Source organism: Anser anser, assembly GCF_964211835.1.
Source record: "Anser anser genome assembly, chromosome: Z".
In the NCBI taxonomy this organism is placed as follows: Eukaryota; Metazoa; Chordata; class Aves; order Anseriformes; family Anatidae; genus Anser; species Anser anser.
The window spans coordinates 22,437,818-22,451,101 of NC_139723.1; the positions used below are offsets into that span (position 1 = coordinate 22,437,818).

General features: G+C 34.9%; 1 long non-coding RNA gene across 3 annotated transcripts in view; it reads right to left on the minus strand.

The window, feature by feature from the left end:
- LOC310889158 overlaps positions 1 to 12,996 on the minus strand; it is a 33,691-nt gene extending 20,695 nt beyond the window's left edge. For all 3 annotated transcript variants that reach the window (XR_014576407.1, XR_014576408.1, XR_014576409.1), the window contains exon 1: positions 544 to 12,996. This is a non-coding gene — a long non-coding RNA (uncharacterized lncRNA). The remainder of the gene's footprint in view (positions 1 to 543) is intronic.
- Between the last annotated feature and the right edge of the window lie 288 nt (positions 12,997 to 13,284).

Sequence of the window (13,284 nt, forward strand, 5' to 3'; positions counted from 1 at the left end):
AGAGCTACATATTAATGTTAACATTAAATATATATATATATATAATGAAAAAAGCAAGTTGGTAAACAGGAAATACATGTTGAATCGTCCTAACCAAATATTCTCTACATCAGCTTTTGCTATTTTAATTCCAATACTTTTCATTGGCAATATAATTTAAATTTAGTCTTGACTTCCTTAATCCGGATCAGTGGCAGATTCAGTCTTATTCAAATGCATTACAGTAGGTGAGGAGTCATGAAGAGGAGAGTATTTGAAAGACATAGTGTTAATTCAAATTTCCATTGCAGAGAATACACTCTGGTTTAAAAATCTGATTTAACACTGCCACAGCCATTTGCCATAGCAGCCTTTATGCTTTCTGTTGTATGATGGGTATTTCTGGAAGGCAGAGATGTTCTGGTTCAGAATATAACTGTGTGAGGAAAACCATGTGCTGGGTATAGTGTCTGGCATAGCCACACACACTGGCTCCTTGGGAGTCCCAGAAACCACATTCCCTATCCCCAAACATGCAAACATGGACTTTATGAAGAAACCTACCTGGGAATGGGAGCCAAGCATATGTCAGTCTCCAGACAGGAGAGGGAACAGCAATAAGGAGGTAACAACTCTTATTCTCCCACAACTACTGGTACTTCTTACTGCTTCATCTCCTCTGATATTGATCCTCAGGTTTCCTTCTCTTCTTCAGTAACTTTTGTTACTGAGAAGGATTACTTCTTCTGTATAGAGAATTGCTGCAGTCTTTTACCTAATAATAAATGTCAACTTATTTGTAAATCACTTAATTGCAGAAGTCATGTTTGGAATAATATAATTGTGGTTACCCTAAACTAAAAACAAGTTTTGGTCTAGAGTTGGCATTTAACCTGAAGGACTGCAAAACTCATTAAATATGAATATTTTCAGATGTCTGAGACAAATACAATGCTATTAATTGCCAATGGGCCTGCTCTACTCTGAAGCAGAACTTCTGGGGTTGAGCCAACACATTGGTCAAGAGATATTCACATGTCCCACAGTCTTTCTCCCCAGTTATCCAAATCTGAGCACTTTCTGGCATACATCACCGCTCCTTCATAGCATCTTCGACATAACAAGAAGTTGTATTGATGAAAAGGGTCCTTTGCAGTGTACCAGGCCTTTGGGCTAGTCATTACCAATCACCTCAAAGGAATATATCTATAAAGACAAACTGAACCAACTGCTGGACCAGCAACTGTAAGAGAATACATTTTCCTTACTAACGAGTCCTATTACATGCATTTTAATACCATTTTTTCAGTAGAGCAGTTTTAGTATTATCTTTAAGTAAGATAATACTTTCAAAATAGCTTTAATGAAGTATACATGTGTAGTTAAATGTGTGTGCTTTTTTATTTTTTTTTTATTTTATTTTTTTCTAAGAGAGTTGAATAAGTGTTTACTTTCTAGTTTTTCTATAGAGCCAACAACATATCAGGCAGGAGAAAAAAGACATATTAATTTTGTAGTGTTCTCTCAGCCCCAGTGGTTGAAATGAAAAGAATTTTGTCAGGCCAGGACATAAATTTGGAGCATAAAATTTGTTAGGAGAGTCAATATATAGTAAGTGCTGTTCAATTGATTATTAAAAGTATATTCATTAATATTTAATAATACTTTGCCATGTTTCTCTTCTACAGCTTTACTGAAGCTGAACAGGTATGTTTTTGTATAATCCACACATGTAATTAACACAAATAATTGTCTTAATAGATTTAATTTAAATGTCAATTTAAGACAATTTAAAATGCTGTTCTCCAAACAATGTTACCTGAAAATTCCAAACATTCTTGTGAAGATGATTTGTTCTTCCAAATGTTAACTGGGAAAACAGATAAAAAGGAGAATAGATCAGCCCATCTTGGGAAGGTAATCTGTACTAGGTTTTCAGGGGTTTTACTGTATGTAGGCGATATTATAATCATGTTAGCATTTTTCATACACAACAAATCAAATATACATAATTCCATCAAAATAACACTTAAAAAATAATATAACTCTTGCATTTAATCCTATGATTTTAATCACATGATTAAAAGGCAGAAAAAATAAATACTCTTAGTGAAGTCACAGAAAAAAAAAAAAAAAGGTGTGAAGGGCAGAACCTTTGTTCTGTAAACTCGGGTTTTTACAAACTTGTCCTTTGCAGTTCTTCCAGTTTCTATGAGAGACCATTTAAGTTTACATTCTGATGTCTAATCATTGTGATTAAAAGTTGGAATAAGTTATGAGTAATTAAAGGAGTAAATTATATCTAGTCTGAAAGTAGAACTAATTATAAAGCTGTTGCTTGATTAAGGTGTTTATATTGAAGAGTATTAAAGGGATTAGTCTAAAGCTTTACATCCTGCAACACAGAATTGATATGCAGTTTTTAAACACTCAAATTAATTCAGGTGCACCAAACAATTATATGGAATAGGAACACTCGACCCAGCTAATGACCACACTAGTCCAAGTCCACCAAGCTAATTTATATTCATGTACTTATCAACCTCTCTGTTTGCTCACAAAAGGACTGTTCTAATGATAATGCATGCTTCCAAGTCAGTCTCCATCATGCTGCATCTAATCACAGCAGACCCTAGTGAGAAGACTGCAGTGTACCTCGCTGTTAATATTTTGCACCAATGAAATATTTCCTGAAGGACAGATACAGCTGTCGTAGGCCTTTCTGAACACAGTGGTCTAAATTATGATCTCAGATATACCAATGAATCACTGCTGGTGTGAGAATTCTTAGAATAAGCGATTGAGATAAGGATTTATTACAGACAATTCAAGCATAATACAAAAGAGAGAGAGAGAGAGAGGGAGGGAGAGCAAGGAACTAGAATATACAGGGTACAGTATATGGGAAGGTACGGACAAGAAGACAAGAAAGAGGAGTGTGTGTAAGAGACATCTCTCTAGTGCACTACCTGCACAACTGAAGCAAACTGAAACATTGAATCGAAACAGTATATGGTGCAAGGATCAACTTAAAAATATAGTCTCTTTAAAAGTCATATTAAACGATGGGATCAGGTTACTTTAATTACATTCTTCAGATGGATGTGTGACCTTGTGGGAAGTTGTGTTCTGCAATGAACTCATAAGTAAATTTCAGGAAGAACTTACAAAGGTAGATTGCAGCATTTAGCTCCCCAGCACCCTCAGGTAAGCTTTACAAAAACAAGCAAAGAAACAAAACAAAACAAACAAAAAAAAAACCAACTCCTGAGATTGTTTTTATACAACTATCAAATTGCAAATATAGCAATTGGAAGAGACAAATACAAATCACATCCACTTTACAAGTAATGCCTAAGTGAAGGAACAAAAGTTTAAGGCCACAGAACTAATAAATTATCGGCAATACCGTTGATGCTACTTAGAGAGGTCACTTGGAGGTGAGCCTAGAGCTCTTTCAGAGCAAAGCTGACATACTCCAGTGACAAAACACCAGAGGAGACCCCTTCCCAGAATCTGACCATGCCTGGAGAAACCAGGCAAGGCAAGAATACCACCCTCAAACTCTGAAGTAATGTGGTGAGAACATCTCAGACAATAAGACCCTCAGCATGATTCGGCTAGCATAGACCATGTGTCATCTTAACCTCTTGACAGTCTGACAGTAGAAAGAGAGAGAAATATCCAAAGAATTCAAAATCTTTTACCTTGTTAGCAAAAAATGTTTTAATTCTGATGTTGAGCTTAACCATCTTGCGTCTCTGCAATGAAATTTTGTGCTTTTCAACAGCACAACCTAAAGCAACCTAGAGAATCAAATTTCAGCATTCCTCAGTCTGTTCTATGATGAAAAATACCTTGACTATCACCTCTTTGCCCAATAGTTTTAGGTCATCTTCATGTCTAATGTTTCTAATGACAACTTATGGGACAGCTGAGTCTCTGTCACTCTAGTCTGTGTTCTTCTGAAAGTTTCCTTATTCTGGAAAGCATCTTCAACTTTCTCCCTAGATACTTTCCTCTATCTGACATTCTCCCTTCCTTACAAAGAAAGACAAGATCCACTATGATAACACCATGGGGGCTGACATTTGTTTTAAGCTTGGTAGTAACAAACTCGCATTTTAGCTCACTTGCAGAGTAGTGAACATTTTTGCTCCTTTCAAAAATGTTGTCCTTTGTGTTTGGGCTGTTTGAATTCTCAGTTACCTCCAGAAGACAGTCTGAGCACTGTCTAACAAGCATTTGGTCTTTAGGCTTTCCCTGCAGAAAATATCTTGGTTGTTTTGCAAAAGGTTGTCAAAAATTTTCCTGCTCCACTCTAAGGTAGTAAATATTTTTTATTTTTTTTTTTTTTAATCAGATACTCAACCACTTGCCCTCTGAAAAATTTGGCTTCTTTAACTCTCAACAGCAATGCTTTTCAGTCCCTAAGTCCATATGATACTGTTGCACAGCATTTAATAACCCTCCCTGTCAGCTGAATAACTGTGTTGTATTCAACCTTCTCTGTTTAACTGAAAACTGCTGAATACATCCTGTGATGCACAGAACCAAATAAGGCAAAGAGCCAAAGGTGGTAACCTTTGGATTATCTCCATTTTACTAGCTCTTGTTGCTTGCAGATATAGGACAAGCAGTGTAGGAAATTCCCTCCAGGAGTCTTCTTTCAATTGTCTTTGCATTCCCAGAGAGTATCATCTCTGACAGAGTTTGTAATTGCTCTATTCTTCTGCCTGCGGTACTTTTTAAAATTATTTTTCATTCCTGGTACCATGCAACCAGAAACTGTTCCTTTTCCTTGTTTAAGTATGCAAGGAAAGGTGTTAAAACACAAGGTCACAGAGCATAATTATCAAAAGCACCCAGTTATCTCTTGCCCAGACAAATCTGAAGAGATTTTATTTATGTCTACAGTGTTTTCAGGAGCAAGCACACTTATCATCACTCCATCAAGTTTCACACAAGGAGTAGAGAGAGATGGATTTGCCTATCCTGAAGAAGAATGATGACAGTGGTGACAATCTGCAACAACAGGACTAAACCGTTAACCAAATACAAATATATATATATATATATTTTTTTTTTTCCTTGAGAGATGTGAAGAAATAAAGGTGTGGACTCTGTCTTTTAAGATGTTCAAATTCAGGTAGACAAGGCCCTAGGCAACCTGATCGAACTTTAAAGCAGGTGTTTGGGCCAGACGACTTCCAGTAGTACTTTCCAACTTAAATTATCCTATAAGCCTAATTAGTCTAATAATTATACCTCTTCTGGATTAAATATCAATAACCCTGCTAAATCTTCTGTAATGTGATCATTATACAAGTACAGTGCTGTCAGAAGGAACCTCAAAAGGCCATCTTGTCTATTTTCCTACCGTAGTTCAGAACCTGCTATACCTTTTTATTTTCAGATACTTACCAGATTTGTCCGTAAATACTAAAGGGAAGAAACTTTTCCCTATTTTCGTATTCTTCTCTAACCATACAGCTTTCCACAATCATTTCATATAAAGTTCTCCTCAGTTTCTATTGTTAAAAATATTTTCCTGAAATTTAAACCATATCTCTTTTCTGTAATTAATCTGTGCCCTTATTGGCTAGAAATTTTTAGAATTTTAGACTTAGAATTTTAAGCAAGGAAACTGCATTCAGGATGCTCTTTCTGCATTTCTGCATGCACAGACACAGGATTTTGAAGATCTAGAAATTAAAAATAGATATTAATATATAAAAATAGAAATAAAAAATTAAAAAATAGAGATATTAAAAAGAATTAAAATCTCAAATCCACTATTTCAAAAAAAAAAAAAGCACCTCAATACTGATATATATATTAAAAAAAAAAAACGCAAACAAAAAAAAATCTCTTACTGAAATTCCATCCTTTTTTTTTTTTTTTCCCTTTTCATGGACCCACCTGCTTAACACAGCTATGGTAATTGTTGCCACAATCACACAGCATGGGATTCGTATTTTTCTCACTTAGATTACTAAATTTTAGACACTTAATTCAGAACTAAATATTACAAGATAAACAAGTAATATATGTTAGATGACTCCTCTCATCCTCTGAAGCTACATTTAACATTAAATGGGTATATCATAACTCGCTGTTTTACTCTGAAGAGACTTCTTTCTTTCCTAGTAGGACAGAGAGGAAATAGGAACTTTACCCTAAAAGTATGTTACACATGTGGGTATGCTGCAATATTAAGGAATTTCTGTGTGTCTTCCTCTGCTAAAAACGATGTGCTACAGCAAACAAATACATCTGCTAAATCTATCATGTAGTTTTGGGCAAAGAAAATAGCCTCCTCCCCAATTTCAATTATCTAACCTGTATGAAATACTCTCAGATGGTAAATTGCTAAAAAAATCCAAACAGTACTGCCACAGTCACAGACCTCAGTACTTCTCACCTAAAGGAATTTTCATTTTGTGCCTCAAACACCAGATACACCTTACAGATTCAGTAAAGATCTGGTAAAAATGAGATTATCTTTTTCTGATGGTAGACCTCTTGCAAAAGACACATATAACTGAGTCCCCCAATCAATGAAGAGCCCAGCTCTTTGGGAAGACAGGGTTTAGATTTGCAGGCAGGAGTTCAATATCAATATTTTTCCTTGTGTGGCTGTCATCCAATGCATCCAAGCAATTCTTAAGATGACTTTGTAACATCTGCAAATGAAGACACTTTATTCGGATGACAAATGTTGGAGTTCAGTATATTGTGACAACTTCTGAAAGGCAGCTATAGACTAAAGACCTGTCACTAATGTCACAGCCCTGATTCTATCACTGGAACAAAAGGATTCAGCCAACACCCAAATTTCCCAGCACAAACAGGTAGGAGCATGGATGAGCCATATTCTCCAGGAAATATGCAAAATTCATCCACTTAATTGACAGTTGGAAGTTACATGGTACCTGACAGCTGAGAGTGTTTGGAATCTGAGACTGTTTTCAGAAAGCTCCAACAGGGTCAACCTGAGTAGCGAACCTCCCCTGTGACTCACCCAACTCTTTCTGTCTAGCCAGAAACTACATACCCCATCTCTTAATTATCTGGGGTACATTTACAAGAGAACTCCTGAATCTGGCTTTTCAAGCAAAGAGCATCGGCCTACACATGTTTGGAAAATGCAGAGAAAATACTGTTCCTTAACTGCTTTTAAAAAATGAAATGTCATCTGAAAACAGTGTCTTATGTGTTTTCTGCTAAATGTTTTTTTTTTTCTTTTATAGTCTCTATTTTTTCAAGTATTTAAAAAATAAAAATAAAATCTGTATAATGTACACACATAAAATCTGGGTAATGTATACACATAAATGTGTATATACAACTACAATTCTCTTACTCATTAACACACTATTGTCAGTGAGTGGAATTAGTAAAATATTTACAAGACCAAATTTATTCCTTCTAAATTGAATTCTTAGGGGGATTAATTTATTGATGTTATAAGCGAGACCACGCCATTTTCTGGTCGAAGATAATTTATTAATTAAGTAAGCAGGTACAAGCAAAACAGCGCTGGGCGGCTGGGGAGTCTCCGCTCCATCACAGCACGCAACTTTCCCTTTTCAGTGTCGCTGTTTTATAGCATCCAAGTTTCGGCTTGTCAGGACTTGTTGAATCTTCTGAAGCTGCGCAGTTCGTTCTGTTTCTTTCAATGATCATGCGTTGTGCTCGTGTTCAAGGGTAGTAAAGCGGCAAACAGTATTTCACAGAGTCTTTGTTTTACAAAGGGCTTTTATCCAACACCCCCTCCCCACTATCTACTTGCTTAGTCTTCCCCTTAACAAGGTCGTAAATTGCAAAACCTTATCTTCTCAGCAGATTCTCTGAATTCCTTTTAAAGACAATGAACAAACACCCGCTAATTTATCACAATTGATACTATTGAATTTTCTTTTTACGTATTTTTTTGTTCAAAATTGGAGGGGAGGGTACTTTCTAAGAGATATTCCATGTTCATACCACAATTGTTCTAAAAAAAATTGTGTCATAAAAAAAAAAGGGTCATCATTCTGGCTTCCCTTTATCCCTCCAAAAGCCAAAAATATTAATTGTTTAAGCTTCTCTGTGTTTATTTCTATATGCATGTTCAATCTTACTGGACACATAGAGCTTTGTCTGACTTCACAGGCTTTATGCGTCTCCTGTGCTAGTGTAACTTTTTGTACCGAACTTTCAATTTTAATTTCAAATCACTGATAGATCCACTGAGGTAAGGAGAAAGCCTTGATATATTTTAAAATAGTGAAATAATGATATACCTATAAATGATGGATATTTCAACACCTGTGTCTATTGTGCTCCAGACAATTGTTGACAGTTTGTTTTAATATTCTTATAAAAATATTTTTATTAACTATTCTAGAAAGCAATAACATAGCACTGTATTAAAGGATTTATTTTTTCAAAATACTTCTATTCTTATTACTGTTATTTTTAGTAGTATATTTAGTAGTATATTTTAGTAGTATAATTAGTAGTACTGTTATTTTTTTAGTATATTTTTAGAAGTTTCTTTGAAGACAATAAGACCTAAAAAAACCTGTGGAGTGCAGTCTAATGTTCACTGCTAAGACGACAGAAGAATATAGAACATACTGCAAGCAGAAGGGTTTTGAATATTTAAAATTTTAGATATCCAGACTAGAGATTGTTCACAAATAACATGATTTTTACTCATTTATATATTTATTTCTTAAAAGAAGAATTCCAATGAAGAAAGATATTTTTAACATGCAGTATACAAAACCTTCCAAGCCTGGGAAAATTAAATAAGTGGAACAAAGGAAAATAAATAAATAAATAAATAAATAAATACTGCAGATATATTATTTTTTTCTTAAGCAAAAGACTGCAAAAAATGAGAGTTGTTTTCCCTACAGATTTATTTGACATTTCTGGTAAAAGGTAGTTGGATCTTACTTGGAAAACTGGCATTCTCAACGTACACTTGAAACAGACTCATCATTATCTGTGGTAATATAAGCCTCTTCCGTGTGCACCTACACCTTTACACTGACCTATAACGACACTGCAACAAGGTAGACTACATACAATAATTTTTGAGCTGTGAATTTAATGGAAAATTGACTTAAGATCATTAAGTCTAACTGCCTTCTGTTGGCACTGCCATTTAACCCTAAGCTTTTACAAACACGTTCAAGTATTCTTGATTGAAAAGAAACCAAATCCTACAAGTACAATTTTTTTTTTTGAGTGTACTAATCATCACAATTTCAATCACATTTTTCTCAAGCCAGAGCGAATGACTAATGTAAGGGGAAGCCAATTCTGACTCAGTCCTAAGTCCTAAGATAAGGTCTTCTGACCTCATCTATATAAACCTGCTGTGCTCCTAGGAGTTTTCACCCACTCCAGCTTATAAGACTTATCATATGAAACATGTTCACAGATTTGCCATGCATGAGCTGCTAGAAAATGCCTAGTTCATTCCAAACTTCCAAACTGAAAGTAGGTGTTGTGGTTTAACCCGGCTGGCAGCTAAACACCACACAGCCGTTCGCTCACCCTCCCCCCTCCCTCTCTGGGATGGGGGAGAGAAACGGGAAAGTGAAGCCGGTGAGTTGAGATAAAGACAGTTTATTAAGACAGGAAAATAATAATATAAGGAATATAAGGAATATAATAATAACAATAATAATAATAATAGTGATAATGATAATAGTATTAACAATAATAATGTGTAAGAAAACAAGTGATGCACAATGCAATTGCTCACCACCCGCTGACCGATGCCCAGCCTATTCCCGAGCAGCCGGCCCCCCCACCCCGGCCAGCCACCCCTATATATTGTTTAGCATGACGTCAGATGGTATGGAATACCCCTTTGGCCACTTTGGGTCAGCTGTCCTGGGTCTGTCCCCTCCCAGCTCCTGCTGCACCCCCAGCCTGCTCGCTGGCAGGACAGAGCGAGAAGCCGAAAAGTCCTTGGCCTGGTGTAAACACTGCTCTGCAACAATTAAAACATCAGCATGTTATCAGCGCTCTTCTCATCCTAATCCAAAACATAGCACCCTACCAGCTACTAGGAGGAAAATTAACTCTGTCCTAACTGGAACCAGGACAGTAGGCTATAGCATTAACTTCTCTTTTGTAGGAAAAGAAACAGATATAGATCATGTTATGATTAGGTTTTGCACAAGTTTTGTTTTGTAGATGTTGCAGACAGGACACAGGAAATTGCATCCAATATTTCTATGTCTCTAAGTGAAGAAACTCTAAGTTTTCCATTAAACTTCCCAGTATTTTTATAGAAGATCCCATTCTGGACTTTATAGGTGTAGAGATCAAAACCACCAGTACAGGCTCTTGGAGAAATGCACATACAGATGTTCATTCAGTTGGTAACTTAGGTGCTTCCAAGAGATGCATACTTCTTTTTAAAAAAACTTCAAAATATCTTTCTTCTTTTTTCTTCTGTTCTTCTGGTTTTGTTATGAAAAAAAAAAAAAAAATCTTACAAGGCTACATCACATATCTATCATGTCTTGTAACCCTTCTCCGAGAGTGGCCAATGGGGAACACCTATTGAGCCTGCGTATAAGAAAAAGAAATATTACACAATGAAAATTCTCCAAAATGCCTTCCAGCCTCCACCATTTTTAAACACCAGGACCTCCTGAGGCAAAGGTCACATCTTTGTGTTTAACCACTGGAACTAGATTTTTCACATTTATTGCTCATCTGCTTTTTGAACTATTGTAAACATCAAGCATTCATGTAGTCTGTGGAAAGGACTTTACTCACTTTCTGAAAAACTGTCTCTTTATTTATGTACTGTCAGCTATTTTTCATTCACTTTCTCCATGTCACTCCTGACATTATGTTGTAACCACCACTGCTTTTCCCCCACCCTCAGAGCAAGGATTTTTTTAAGCCCAAGAATCATAACTCTCATGTGGAAGCCATTTCATATATTTAATGATGCAACAAAAAATTACCACATAGTGTTCAAAATCCATGTCAGACACTTTGTCTGATTGTGGCATATTTAACTACAATCAATACTGCATGTCATGACTTCACAAATAATATAAATAAATTAGAAACAGATTTTCAAATGTTTTTCTTTCCAATTTATATATACAAAAATAATGCAGATGGTGAGATTAAGAAGGAAGCAGTACAACCACATCAGCTTGCAATCCAAATGATCTTTCTCTTAGAACAAGTGAACACCATCACTTGAGGCTGCAGAGCTCTCTAAAGGCTTAGTTTTCATCATAGTCAAGTCTTTCTCTAAAATTAATAAAGTGATAAAGGGAGACAATTTATTTTGAAGGACGTTTTGCACCCACCTGTCCCATAGGTAAATGAAAAGCACTTGTGTCTATTATTGATTAAGAAACAGTTTATCATTATATTAATGAATCTTTTTCTTGTCACTGTTGAATCGGAATTACTTAAAATAGGCACAGAAGGGACATCTTTTGAAAAAGTCTGAGAGCATAACATATTAACTCACACAGGAAAAAATGTGGGTATACTGAGAAGCTTTCCAATTCATTCTGAAAGCAGACAATCCAAGAGAAGAGAAAAAAGAAAAAACCTACCCTATTGTTTTAAGCTTAGTAAATTATTCTAAGCAGCTTGAATCAAAAACTTGATATTTACATTTGATTTTCCTTGCAAAGGGCATGAATAGCACAGTCTAGACTTATTACACTTTGATAATATAGTTGCCATGGCAACATATGTAAATTATTAATCTTTGTATGTGAAATATTTCCAAAGGACTGATTACCTTTGTGTTAAAAATGCACATAGTTTTAAATATTTCCCTGTGATAAAAACAGTGCTTATAAATCAGCAAATGTAGTGAGGAAAATCAGGTCTCCTGAAATGTCTAGAAGGTACCTTAGAACTGAAAAGTAATCTAAAGCTAAAAATGAAATTAATTCTAAAAACCTAACAAATTCTATATGGTATTTTCAATGTTTAATTATTTTAACTTTATGTTGCCTAAAATGGAACCACGGTTTCAAGTCTGGAAATGTCTCTGTTTTACTCTCATAAGTAACACAAATGCATATAAAGTAATGGAGTGCAGGACTCAAGAGGGACACACAGTTGTGTATCAAGAATGGAGAAGACCATGCTCACCCACACCACGGAACAATAAACTCCCTGAAAATACTTTGTCTTTAGAGGCAGAAACAATTTCTTAAATCATGATGGTAGCCCACTGTAATTTATGCCATTTCAGCATTTTGCTAGGAGATCACTTGTAAGAGCTTCTCGCTTATTTAAGTGCCGGGTATCCTTTTTCGCTTAGAAGACATTAAATTTTCTACAGAGAACACAATGTTGAAGTGCTTTAATGACACGCCAAGTTCACTGGGAGACCTTCAAGGGCATTAGTTCAGTTTGAGCCATTTGAAAAATTTCCAACACATATTGTTGTAAAATCACCCAAACAAGGGATTAGCATCAGGAAAGAAAGAAAATAATAATAATAATAAGGAGGAGACTGATTCCATCTTCGGATACATTCAGTTCTTTTGAATTCTGCTGAGTGACAAAGGTGAAAGAAGCTGTGTTAAGGCATTTCCAAGACTGATACATAGAAAAAAATAAAATAAAATTAGGCCACCTGTGCACATAGTGTTGGGTACATTGTAAATTAACTGTTGTTAACAACATTGGTAGATTTGTTTTAATAGTAAAGGTATTGTCTGTGAATAACAAAGAAACTTGACAGACTGCTCCAATCATGTTTGGCTATAGCTATAAAGTTTGTTCCTACTCAGTAACTTAGGAAATTAAAAACACTAAATCTAGGATTTTCTCCACTGAGACTTAATCCAGTCCAATTTACAATTTAAGGATTTATAAAGGCTCTTCTGAAAGAAATAGGGAAATGTCAGCTACAATTTCTTGCTAGAGTTACATTGAATCTATTAACCTTGCCCACAGAATATAATGTTACAGTTATCTCATTTACAATGTTATTTTATATGATTTATGGCCATGACATCAACTCTTAAACTAGGTTTCATATTTTTAGTAAAATGTACATCTATAATATAAATGATTTTCCCCTCATTCAGGAAAAAATAAATAAATAAATAAATAAATAAATTAAAATAAAATAATAAAATAAAATAAAATAAAATAAAATAAAATAAAATAAAATAAAATAAAATAAAATAAAATAAAATAAAATAAAATAAAATAAAATAAAATAAAATAAAATAAAATATGATTTAAAGTATTTTAACTTTATGGAAAATATACCATGTAACGAGACCAGAGATG